At 37.4% G+C, this 13,458-nt stretch overlaps 1 protein-coding gene across 4 annotated transcripts in view; it reads left to right on the top strand.

Moving 5' to 3' along the window:
- KHDRBS2 (KH RNA binding domain containing, signal transduction associated 2) overlaps nucleotides 1–13,458 on the top strand; it is a 713,761-nt gene that overhangs the window by 487,224 nt on the left and 213,079 nt on the right. The gene's annotated exons all lie outside the window — the stretch shown is intronic.

Genomic DNA, 13,458 nt, shown 5'->3' with positions numbered 1-13,458 from the left:
TATATGTCCATGCCACTCTCTCACTTTGTCACAGCTTACACTTCCCCCTCCCCATATCCTCAAGTCCATTCTCTAGTAGGTCTATGTCTTTATTCCCATCTTACCCCTAGGTTCTTCATGACATTTTTTTTTCTTAGATTCCATATATATGTATTAGCATACAGTATTTGTCTTTCTCTTTCTGACTTACTTCACTCTGTATGACAGACTCTAGGTCCATCCACCTCACTACAAATAACTCAATTTCGTTTCTTTTAATGGCCGAGTAATATTCCATTGTATATATGTGCCACATCTTCTTTATCCATTCATCCGATGATGGACACCTAGGTTGCTTCTATCTCCTCGCTATTGTAAATAGAGGTGCAATGAACATTTTGGTACATGACTCTTTTTGAATTATGGTTTTCTCAGGTTATATGCCCAGCAGTGGGATTGCTGGGTCATATGGTAGTTCTATTTGTAGCTTTTTAAGGAACCTCCATACTGTTCTCCATAGTGGCTGTATCAATTTACATTCCCACCAGGAGTGCAAGAGTGTTCTCTTTTCTCCACACCCTCTCCAGCATTTATTGTTTGTAGATTTTTTGATGATGGCCATTCTGACTGGTGTGAAATGATACCTCATTGTAGTTTTGATTTGCATTTCTCTAATGATTAATGATGTTGAGCATTCTTTCATGTGTTTGTTGGCAATCTGTATACCTTATTTGGAGAAATGTCTATTTAGTTCTTCTGCCCATTTATGGATTGTGTTGTGTTTTTTTTTTGTTGTTGTTATTGAGCTGTATGAGCTGCTTGTAAATTTTAGAGATTAATCATTTGTCAGTTGCTTCATTTGCAAATATTTTCTTCCATTCTGAGGGTTGTCTTATGGTCTCGTTTATGGTTTACTTTGCTGTGCAAAATCTTTGAAGTTTCATTAGGTCCCATTTGTTTATTTTTGTTTTTATTTCCATTTCTCTAGGAGGTAGGTCAAAAAGGATCTTACTGTGATTTATGTCACAGAGTGTTCTGCCTATGTTTTCCTCTAAGAGTTTGATAATTTCTGGCCTTACATTTAGGTCTTTAATCCATTTTCAGCTTATTTTTGTGTATGGTGTTAGGGAGTGTTGTCTTCTCATACTTTTACATGTACCTATCAAGTTTTCCCAGCACCATTTATTCAACAGGCTGTCTTTTCTCCACTGTATATTTTTGCCTCCTTTATCAAAGATAAGGTGATCATATATACGTGGATCTTTGGGCTTTCTATCCTGTTCCATTGATCTATATTTCTGTTTTTGTGCCAGTACCATTCTGTCTTGATTACTGTAGCTTTGTAGTATAGTCTGGAGTCAGGGAGTCAGATTCCTCCAGCTCCATTTTTCGTTCTCAAGATTGTTTTGGCTATTCGCTGTCTTTTATGTTTCCATACAAATTGTGAAATTTTTTTTCTAGTTCTGTGAAGAATGCCACTGGTAGTTTGATAGGGATTGCATTGAATCTGTAGATTGCTTTGGGTAGTAGAGTAATTTTCACAATGTTCATTCTTCCAGTCAAAGAACATGGTATATCTCTCCATCTATTTGTATCATCTTTAATTTCTTTCATCAGTGTCTTATAATTTTCTGCATACAGGTCTTTTGTCTCCTTAGGTAGGATGATTCCTAGATATTTTATTCTTTTTGTTGCAGTGGTGAATGGGAGTGTTTTCTAAATTTCACTTTCAGATTTTTCATCATTAGTGTATAGAATGCCAGAGATTTCTGTTCATGAACTTTGTATCCTGCTACTTTACCAAATTCATTGATTAGCTCTAGTAGTTTTCTGGTAGCGTCTTTAGGATCCTGTATGTATATTATCATGTCATCTGCAAACAGTGACAGCTTTACTTCTTCTTTTCCAATTTGGATTCCTTTTATTTCCTTTTCTTCTCTGATTGTTGTGGCTAAAACTTCCAAAACTATGTTGAATAAGAGTGGTGAGTGGGGGCAAGCTTGTCTTCTTCCTGATTTAAGTGGAAATGGTTTCAGTTTTTCACCATTGAGGACGATGTTGGCTGTGGGTTTGTCATATATGGCCTTTACTATGTTGAGGAAAGATCCCTCTATGCCTACTTTCTGCAGGGTTTTTATCATAAATAGGTGTTGAAATTTGTCGAAAGCTTTCTCTGCATCTATTGAGATGATCATATGGTTTTTCTCCTTCAGGTTGTTAATATGGTGTATCACATTGATTGATTTGCATATATTGAAGAATCCTTGCATTCCTAGAATAAACCCCACTTGATCATGGTGTATGATCCTTTTAATGAGTTGGATTCTGTTTGCTAGTATTTTGTTGAGGATTTTTGCATCTATGTTCATCAGTGACATTGGCCTGTCGTTTTCTTTCTTTGTGACATCTTTGTCTGGTTTTGGTATCAGGGTGATGGTGGCCTCATAGAATGAGTTTGGGAGTGTTCCTCCCTCTGCTATATTTTGGAAGAGTTTGAGAAGGATAGGTGTTAACTCTTCTCTAAATGTTTGATAGAATTCACCTGTGAAGCCATCTGGTCCTGGGCTTTTGTTTGTTGGAAGATTTTTAATCACAGTCTCAATTTCAGTGCTTGTGATTTGTCTGTTCATATTTTCTATTTCTTCCTGATTCAGTCTTGGCAGGTTGTGCATTTCTAAGAATTTGTCCATTTCCTCCAGGTTGTCCATTTCATTGACATAGAATTGCTTGTAGTAATCTCTCATGATCTTTTGTATTTCTGCACTGTCAGTTGTTACTTTTCCTTTTTCATTTCTAATTCTATTGATTTGAGTCTCCTCCCTATTTTTCTTGATGAGTCTGGCTAATGGTTTATCAATTTTGTTTATCTTCTCAAAGAACCAGCTTTTAGTTTTATTGATCTTTGCTATCGTTTCCTTCATTTCTTTTTCATTTATTTCTGATTTGATCTTTATGATTTCTTTCCTTCTGCTAACTTTGGGGTATTTTGTTCTTCTTTCTCTAATTGCTTTAGGTGCAAGGTTAAGTTGTTTATTCGAGATGTTTCCTGTTTCTTAAGGTAGGATTGTATTGCTATAAACTTCCCTTTCAGAAGTGCTTTTGCTGCATTCCATAGGTTTTGGGTCATTGTGTCTCCATTGTCATTTCTTCCTAGGTATTTTTTGATTTCCTCTTTGATTTCTTCAGTGATCACTTCATTATTAAGTAGTGTATTGTTTAGCCTCCATGTGTTTGTATTTTTTACAGATCTTTTCCTGTAATGGATATCTAGTCTCATAGCATTGTGGTCAGAAAAGATACTTGATACAATTTCAATTTTCTTAAATTTACCAAAACTTGATTTGTGACCCAAGATATGATCTATCCTAGAGAATGTTCCGTGATCACTGGAGAAAAATCTGTATTTTGTTGTTTTTGGATGGAATGTCCTATAAATATCAATTAAGTCCATCTTGTTTAATGTATCATTTAAAGTTTGTGTTTCCTTACTTATTTTCACTTTGGATGATCTGTCCACTGGTGATAGTGGGGTGTTAAAGTCCCCTGCTCTGAATGTGTTACTGTCGATTTCCCTTTTTATGGCTGTTAGTATTTGCCTTATGTATTGAGGTGCTCCTATGTTGGGTGCATAAATATTTACAATTGTTATATCTTCTTCTTAGATCGATCCCTTGATCATTATGTAGTGTCCTTCTTTATCTTTATTTTATTCTTTATTCTTTAGTCTTTATTTTAAAGACTATTTTGTCTGATATGAGAACTGCTACTCCCGCTTTCTTTTGATTTCCAGTTGCATGGAATATCTTTTTCCATCCCCTCACTTTCAGCCTGTATGTTTCCCTAGGTTTGAAGTGGGTCTCTTGTAGACAGCATATATACGGGTCTTGTTTTTGTATCCATTCACTGATTGTGTGTCTTTTGGTGAGAGCATTTAATCCATTTATATTTAAGGTAATTATGGATATGTATGTTCTTATTCCCATTTTCTTAATTGTTTTAGGTTCGTTATTGTAGGTCTTTTCTTTCTCTTGTGTATCTTGCCTAGAAAATTTCCTTTAACATTTGTGGTAAAGCTGGTTTGTTGTTGCTGAACTCTCTCAGCTTTTGCTTGTCTGTAAAGGTTTTAATTTCTCCATCAAATCTGAATGAGATTCTTGCTGGGTAGAGTAATCTTGGTTGTAGGATTTTCTCCTTCATCACTTTAAATATGTCCTGCCACTCCTTTCTGGCTTGCAGAGTTTCTGCTGAAAGATCAGCTGTTAACCTTATGGGGATTCCCTTGTGTGTTGTTTGTTGTTTTTCTGTTGCTGTTTTTAATATGTTTCTTTGTATTTAATTTTTGATAGTATGATTAATATGTGTCTTGGCATGTTTCTCCTTGGATTTATCCTGTATGGGTCTCTCTGTGCTTCCTGGACTTGATTAACAATTTCCTTTCCCATATTGGGGAAGTTTTCAACTATAATCTCTTCAAATATTTTCTCAGTCCCTTTCTTTTTCTCTTCTTCTTCTGGGACTCCTATGATTCGAATGTCGGTGCGTTTAATGTTGTCCCAGAGGTCTCTGAGACTGTCCTCAGTTCTTTTCATTCTTTTTTCTTTATTCTGGTCTGCAGTAGTTATTTCCACTATTTTATCTTCTAGGTCACTTATCCATTCTTCTGCCTCAGTTATTCTGCTATTGATCCCATCTAGAGTATTTTTAATTTCATTCATTGTGTTGTTTATCTTTGCTTGTTTCCTCTTTAGTTCTTCTTGGTCCTTGTTGAATGTTTCTTGCATTTTCTCTATTCTATTTCCAACATTTTGGATCATCTTTATTATCATTATTCTGAATTCTTTTTCAGGTAGACTGCCTATTTCCTATTCATTTGTTAGGCCTGGTGGGCTTTTACCTTGCTCCTTTATCTGCTGTGTGTTTTTCTGTCTTCTCATTTTGCTTATCATACTGTGTTTGGGGTCTCCTTTTTGCAGGCTGCAGGTTTGTAGTTCCCATTGTTTTTGATGTCTGTCCCCAGTGGCTAAATTTGGTTCAGTGTGGCTTCCTTGTGGAGGGGACTAGTGCCTGTGTTCTGGTGGATGAGGTTGGATCTTGTCTTTCTGGTGGGCAGGTCCACGTCTGGTGGTGTGTTTTGGGGTGTCTGTGGACTTATTATGATTTTAGGCAGCCTCTCTGCTAATGGGTGGGATTGTGTTCCTGTTTTGCTAGTTGTTTGGCATAGGGTGTCCAGCACTATAGCTTGGTGGTCGTTGAGTGAAGCTGTGTCTTGCCATTGAGATGGAGATCTCTGGGAGTTTTTTGCCATTTGATATGATGTGCAGCTGTGAGGTCTCTTGTGGACCAGTTTTGTGAAGTTGGCTCTCCCACCTCTGAGGCACAGCACTGACTCCTGGCTGCAGCACCAAGAGCCTTTCATCTACATGGCTCAGAATAAAAGGGAGAAAAAGTAGAAATAAAGAAAGAAAGAGGATAAAATAAAGTTATTAAAATAAAAAATGATTAATAAAAATAATTTTTTTAAGTAAAAAAAAAACAATGGACGAACAGAACCCTAGGAAAAATGGTGAAAGCAAAGGTATACAGACAAAATCTCACACAGAAGCATACACATACACACTCACAAAAAGAGGAAAAGGGGAAAAATAATATATCTTGTTCTCAAAGTAAGCCTCCTCAATTTAGGATGATTTGTTGTCTATTCAGGTATTTCACAGATGCAGGGTACATCAAGTTGATTTTGGAGCTTTAATCTGCTGCTCCTGAGGCTGGTGGAAGAACTTTCCCTTTCTCTTCTTTGTTCACACAGCTCCCGAGGTTCAGCTTTGGATTTGGCCCCGCCTCTGCATTTAGGTCGCCTGAGAGCATCTGTTCTTCGCTCAGACAGGACGGGGTTAAAGTAGCTACTGATTCGGGGGCTCTGGCTCACTCAGGCCAAGTGGGAGGTAGGGGTCCGGAGGCAGGGCGAGCCTGCATTGGCAGAGGTTGGTGTGACGTTGCACCAGCCTGAGGTGCGCCATGTGTTCTCCCGGGGAAGTTGTCCCTGGATCACGGGACCCTGGCAGTGGAGGGCTGCACAGGCTCCCGGGAGGGGAGGTGTGGATAGTGACCTGCAGTCACACACAGGCTTCTTGGTGGCTACAGCAGCAACCTTAGCATCTCATGCCCGTCTCTGGGGTCTGCGCTGTTAGCCACGGCTTGCGCCCGTCTCTGGAGCTCCTTTAAGCAGCGCTTTTAATCCCCTCTCCTCACGCACCAGGAAACAAAGAGGGAAGAAAAAGTCTCTTGCCTCTTCGGCAGGTCCACACTTTTTTCCGGACTCCCTCCCGGCTAGCAGTGGTCCACTAACACCTTCAGGCTGTGTTTACACACCAGTCCTCTCCCTGTGATCCAACGGAAGCCGGAGCCTCAGCTGCCAGCCCCGCCCACCCCAGCAAGTGAGCAGACAAGCTTCTCGGGCTGGTGAGTGCTGGTCGGCACCAATCCTCTGTGCGCGAATCTCTCTGCTTTGCCCTCTGCACCCCTTTTGCTACACTCTCCTCTGTGGCTCTGAATCTTCCCCCCCTCTGTCACCCATAGTCTCCGCCCGTGAAGGGGCTTCCTAGTGTGTGGAAACCTTTCCTCCTTCACAGCTCTCTCCCACTGGTGCAGGTCCTGTCCCTATTCTTTTGTCTCTGTTTTTTCTTTTTTCTTGTGCCCTACCCAGGTACATGGGGAGTTTCTTGCCTTTTGGGAGGTCTGAGGTCTTCTGCCAGCGATCCGTGGGTGTTCTATAGGAGCAGTTCCATGTGTAGATGTATTTCTGATGTATCTCTGGGGAGGAAGGTGCTCTCCACATCTTACTCTTCCACCATCTTCCTCCTCCCCCCAATGTATTTTTTTTTCTTCCAGAAGACCTATGTAGATTTTTTCTATAGCAAAAAAAAAAAAAGAAAAAAAAAGGTCTATATACCAGTGGATATTTGACACAGTGTGAAATTTTTAATATAGTGCTTAGAAGTTCTGTAATTGTCACTCTTCTGTGCTATCACAATGCATTTAATGCAATATTTGACAACAGAAGTGACAAGTAGGGGATAAAGAAGGCTAATGTGTATGAAGATAGTTCTGGACTGCTACGCAGACATGAGAAAATCATAAAGCCCTGATTTTCATCTTATCGTTCACCAAAGTAAGTGCCTTTTTAAAAAACTTGACCACCATCATCAGTAATGCTGGTTTTCATTACTGTTAAATGTAATTCTCAAGAAATATCTTTATCACTTTGCAGTAGAGTCAATATTAAGGGGGCAACATTTACATTTTTTGTAGAGAAACAAGAGAACTCATGTTTAGTAAATTTTTTCAGAATAGGTGCATATTATCCACAGGGATAAATACTTTTTTCATACCCCTATGCCTCTACTTAGCATCTCAGAAGCCACCTCCATGATCCTTGTTTATGGAGACCATGACAGAAATATCAGGTAAATTGTCTTAAGTAGTAGCACGAAAATTGAACTCTACTAACTTCTAGCTATGATATCAGTTGTAGAAAATATGTGATTAAATTAGGACAACTTCCATAGGTTGAAGAAGAATATTTGCACATAAAAATATTAGTATTAAAAATTCATGTGGGAGGGTTCTAAATGGTTTTGCTTATGAATATGATGAGTTAATTATATTTCATTAAATAAGATCATGGAATTCCACATTTTACTAGGTTTATTCTTCAAGAGCAAACTAGTCTTTCTTTGGCAAATTTGATTATACCACAAACTGGGTGCCCTATACAATAGAAATTTATTCTCTCATAGTTCTAGAGTCTAGAAGTCTGAAATCAAGGTGTCAGCAGGGCTGTGTTCCATCTGAGACTCTGGCAAGAATCCTTCCTCACCTCTTCCTAGCTTCTGGCAGTGCCTGTAGGTCCTTGGCTTTCCTTGGCTTGCAACCACATCACTTCTCTCTCTTCTTCTGTGGACACATGGAATTCTCCCTGTGGATTCTCTTATAACCATATTGGAATAGTTCATACCCTAATGACTTCATCTTACATTGATGACATCTGCAAAGACCCTGTTTCCAAATAAGGTCCCATTTACAGGTTCCAGGGGTGAGATTTTCAACATATCTTTTGAGGGAACAAAATTCAACCTGCAACAACTGTTTTGTGGAAGTGTTTTCCAAATAAGAAGATTTAAGTATAATTATTTAACTGAAATTCATTTATTGTTATGGCAAGTGATAACAAGTCTGAAAGATACATTATTTCATCATCTTGAATTTAAGTGGGGAAGGTGAGATTTTGGTTCACTGAGGAAGTTTCAATATTTGTGAAAGCTCTGTTTAATTGAAGAGCATGGTTGAAAAGTCCTTCCTATAATAAAATCTGTGTTTGGTTTATTGATTGTGATGAACAAATATTCTACTAGAACATATTAAAAATACATTTAGCAGGAATTTTCAAGGTGCTGGTTATCATCAGGTAAGGTTTCAGGGTGGGTATGCAGGGCAAGTCTTACAAAGCCTAGAATTTATGTAAACTGGCCAAGGAAGAAGAAGGCCCCTAAAGTGCGAGTGCAGAGCTCATTTACATGGTTGAGTAGATTGATTTCACGTTTTCTCATTAAAAGCAAGAGAAAAAACTTTCCCTCAATAATTACTTCAGAGACAGAACTGTTTATGGATATCAAGTCCACACCAGTCTTCTAGTAATACCAAGGTCATGGAATTGGTCACCCTGGGGACCAGATACTTTCTCTCATGTCCATGGCCATTGACCATGGGGATAGTGCCAGGCAACCTCTTGGAGATTCAGAGTCATGAGGCCACTGTAAATATATCATCAAGAATCCATAACCTTTGTTAAAGTTACAAGTTAAAGTAATTAGCTACTTACGGGCAACTAATGGCACTTGGAGGCTTCATCATGTTATTTATGCTCACTCTCCACCACAGTCTCTTGAACAAATACTCATAATTCCAAATTTTAGGTAAGGCTAAATTGTACTAGCATTATGCATACAACTTTTAATAGTTCTCATTTACTTTAGCCTATGGACTGGAGTGTAGTCATTTATTTTAATTTCAATCATGGTGGATTGTTATATTATTACAGAAAGCAATAGCAGTTCAAAGTTCTGATTTTTGGTGAATAAGTAAACAACAGTTTCACCCTGAAGAATCCATTTGACATATTTTGCCACAGTCTTCAAAGAAACATAGAAATTCTCATTTGAATGGAACTTGAAGGTCTGCTTGTGTAAATTTTCAGCCAGATCTCCATAAAAAATTAAATAAATTTAGTGCTTTCTTTCATTAATAAAGTAAAAGCAGTTCTGCTAGTAGCTAGGTGATGAGCAGGGGACTAAGAATTCAAATAGAAACCACTTTGAAAGATTGAACTATGATTTTCAAAAGAGATGAAACTGTACCAAATAATGACATGGAAGACAAACTATAAAAGATCAAATTCTTTTAAATCAGCTCATTCAGATACAAAAATGACTGAAAACTAACTTCTCACACACATGTGGCTTTAGTAATTCCTTGGTTTACAAATTCTAATACTTTCCAGTTCAATGGTTTTCCTAGTTATGTAGTGACCCTTGCAACAACAAGCTTAATGAACCTAATTTTCCTTGACTACAGTTGAATGCCTACTACTCGTAGGCTTTCATAATATTATGGCAAGGATAATTACAAGCAAAATACTGTCCACAGTGAAAGAGTATTTCATCTGAGTAGTATCTGCCTCATTAACTTAAGTAACTTCAGCCTACTCATCTTGGATCATCTTTCATTTCTTCCTTTATGCCATTCTCAAAATATCACATCTTTTCAGTTCTAAATTCTTCATTTATTTTCGTATTTTATTTTCTTGTAATTTTCACTTCTTTCTTATTTCCTTTTACATTAACATTTGATTATAAACAAAATTCACCCAAATACATTTATATGAACATATGATATTTGATGATAGCCTTAAAATGTTTTACCAGGGATTTAAACCCTATTGATTGCAAACGATGTCAGATTTTTTTTTCATTTTTATTGGAGTATAATTTCTTTACAATGGTATCTTAGTTTCTGCTTTATAACAAAGTGAATAAGCTATATATTTACATATATCCCCATATCTCCTCCCTCTGTGTCTCCCTCCCAGCCTCCCTATCCCACCCCTCTAGGTGGACAAAAAACACGGAGCTGATCTCCCTGTGCTATGTGGCTGCTTCCCACTAGCTATCTATTTTACATTTGGTAGTATATATACGTTCATGCCACTCTCACTTCATCCCAGCTTGCCCTTAACCCTCCCCGTGTCCTCAAGTCCATTGGCTACATCTGCATCTTTATTCCAGTCCTGCCCCTAGATTTTTCAGAACATTTTTTTTTAATTCCATATATAGGTGTTAGCATACAGTATTTATTTTTCTCTTTCTGACTTACCTCACTCTGTATGATAGTCTCTAGGTCCATCCACCTCACTACAAATAACTCAATTTCATTCCTTTTTATGGCTGAGTAATATTCCATTGTATATATGTGCCACATCTTCTTTATCCATTCATCTGTTGGATGGACACTTAGGTTGCTTCCATGTCCTGGCTATTGTAAATAGAGCTACAATGAACACTGTGGTACATGACTCTTTTTGAATTATGGTTTTCTCAGGGATGCCCAATAGTGGGATGGCTGGATTGTATGGTAGTTCTATTTTTAGTTATTAAAGGAACCTCCATACTGTTTTTCACAATGGCTGTATCAATTTACATTCCCACCAACAGTGCAAGAGGGCTCCCTGTTCTCCACACTCTCTCCAGCATTTATTGTCTGTAGATTTTTTGATGATTGCCATTCTGACTAGTGTGAGGTGATACCTCATTGTAGTTTTGATCTGCATTTCTCTAATGATTACTGAGGTTGAGCATCCTTTCATGTGTTTGTTGGCAATCTGTATATCTTCTTTGGAGAAATGTCTATTTATGTCTTCAGCCCATTTTTGGATTGGGTTGTTTGTCTTTTTCACATTGAGCTGCATGTGCTGCTTGTAAATTTTGGAGATTCTTTGTCAGTTGCTTCATTTGCAAATATTTTCTCCCATTCTGAGGCTTGTCTTTCATCTTGTTTATGGTTTCCTTTCCTGTGCAAAAGTTTTAAGATTCATTAGGTCCCATTTGTTTTTATTTCCATTTCTCTAGGAGGTGGGTCAAAAAGGATCTTGCTGTGATTTATGCCATAGAGTCTTCTGCCTATGCTTTCCTCTAAGAGTTTACAGTGTCTGGCCTTGCCTTTAGTTCTTTAAGCCATTTTCACTTTATTTTTGTGTATGGTGTGAAGGAGTGCTCTAATTTCATTCTTTTACACGTAGCTGTCCAGTGTTCCCATCACTACTTATTGAAGAGGCTGTCTTTTCTCCATTGTATATTCTTGCCTCCTTTATCAAAAATAAGGTGACCGTATGTGCGTGGCTTTATCTCTGGGCTTTCTATCCTTTTCCATTGATCTACATTTCTGTTTTTGTGCAACTAACCTGTTGTCTTGATTACTGTAGCTTTGTAATAAAATCTGAAGTCTGGGAGCCTGATTTCTCCAGCTCCGTTTTTCTTTCTCAAGATTGCTTTGGCTATTCAGGGTCTTTTGTGTCTCCATACAAACTGTGAAATATTTTGTTCTAGTTCTGTGAAAATGCCATTGGTAGTTTGATAGGGATTGCATTGAATCTGTAGATTGCCTTGGGTAGTATAGTCATTTTCACAATGTTGATTCTTCCAATCCAAGAACATGGTTTATCTCTCCATCTGTTTGTACCATCTTTAATTTCTTTCATCAGTGTCTTATAGTTTACTGCATACAGGTCTTTTCTCTCCTTAGGTAAGTTTATTCCTAGGTATTTTATTCTTTTTTTTGCAATGGTAAATAGGAGTGTTTCCTTAATTTCTCTTTCAGATTTTTCATTTTTAGTGTATAGGAATGCCAGAGATTTCTGTGCATTAATTTTGTATCCTGCTACTTTACCAAATTCCCTCATTAGCTCTAGGAGTTTTCTGGTAGCGTCTTTAGGATTCTCTATGTATAATATCATGTCATTAGCAAACAGTGACATCTTTACTTCTTCTTTTCTGATATGGATTCCTTTTATTTCTTTTTCTTCTCTGATTGCTGTGGCTAAAACTTCCAAAACTATGGTTGAATAATAGTGGTGAGATTGGGCAACCTTGTCTTTTCCTTGAACTCAGAGGAAATGATTTCAGTTTTTCACCATTGAGAACAATGTCTGTGGTTTTGTCATGTATGGCTTTTATTATGTTGAGGTAGGTTCCCTCTATGCCCACTTTCTGCAGAGTTTATATAATAAATGGGTGTTGAATTTTCTCAAAAGCTTTTTCTGCATCTATTGAGATGATCATATGGTTTTTATTCTTCAGTGTGTTAATATGGTGTACACATTGATTGATTTGTGTATATTGAAGAAATCTTGCATTCCTGGGGTTAACCCCACTTGATCATGGTGTATGATCCTTTTAATGTGCTGTTGGATTTTGTTTGCTAGTATTTTGCTGAGGATTTTTGCATCTATATTCATCAGTGATGTTGACCTGTAGTTTACATTTTGTGACATCTTTGTCTGGTTTTGGTGTCAGGGTGATGGTGGCCTCGTAGAATGAGTTTGGGAGTGTTCCTCCCTCTGCTATATTTTGGAAGAGTTTGAGAAGGATAGGTGTTAGCTCTTCCCTAACTGTTTGATAGAATTCACCTGTGAAGATATCTGGCCCTGGGCTTTTTTTGTTGGAAGATTTTAAATCACAGTTTCAATTTCAGTGCTTGTGATTGGCCTGTTCAAATTTTCTATTTCTTTCTAATTCAGTATTGGAGATTGTATTTTTCTAAGAATTTGTCCATTTCTTCCTGGTTGCCCATATTTTGGCATATAGTTGCTTGTAGTAGTCTCTCATGATCCTTTGTACTTCTGCAGTGCCAGTTTTTACTTCTCCTTTTTCATTTCTAATTCTGTTGATTTGAATCTTCATCCTTTTTTCCTGATGAGTCTGGTTAATAGTTTATCAATTTTGTTTACCTTTTCAAGGAACCAGCTTTTAGTTTTATTGATCATTGGTATTATTTTCTTCATTTCTTTTTCATGTCTTTCTCATTTCATCTTTGTGATTTCTTTCCTTCTGATAACTTTGGGAATTTGATTCTTCTTTCTCTAGTTGCTTTAGGCATAATGTTAGGTTGTTTATTTGAGATTTTTCTTGTTTCTTGAGGTAGGATTGTATTGCTATAATCTTCCCTCTTAGAACTGCTTTTACTGCATCCCATAGTTTTTGGGTGGTCATGTTTTCATTGTCATTTGTTTCTAGGTATTTTTTGATTTCCTCTTTGATATCTTCAGTGATCTCTTGGTTATCTAGTAGCATATTGTTTAGCTTCCATTTGTTTGTATTTTTTACAGTTTTTTTCCTGTAACTGATATCTAGTCTCATAGCATTGTGGTCG

The sequence above is a fragment of the Aethalodelphis obliquidens genome, unplaced genomic scaffold (genome assembly GCF_003676395.1).
Source record: "Aethalodelphis obliquidens isolate GAN/ISIS:26980383/991018 unplaced genomic scaffold, ASM367639v1 scaffold31, whole genome shotgun sequence".
Classification (NCBI taxonomy): domain Eukaryota; kingdom Metazoa; phylum Chordata; class Mammalia; order Artiodactyla; family Delphinidae; genus Aethalodelphis; species Aethalodelphis obliquidens.
Note: the sequence above shows the minus strand (reverse complement) of the source record. Positions and strands in the feature narration are given on the sequence as shown.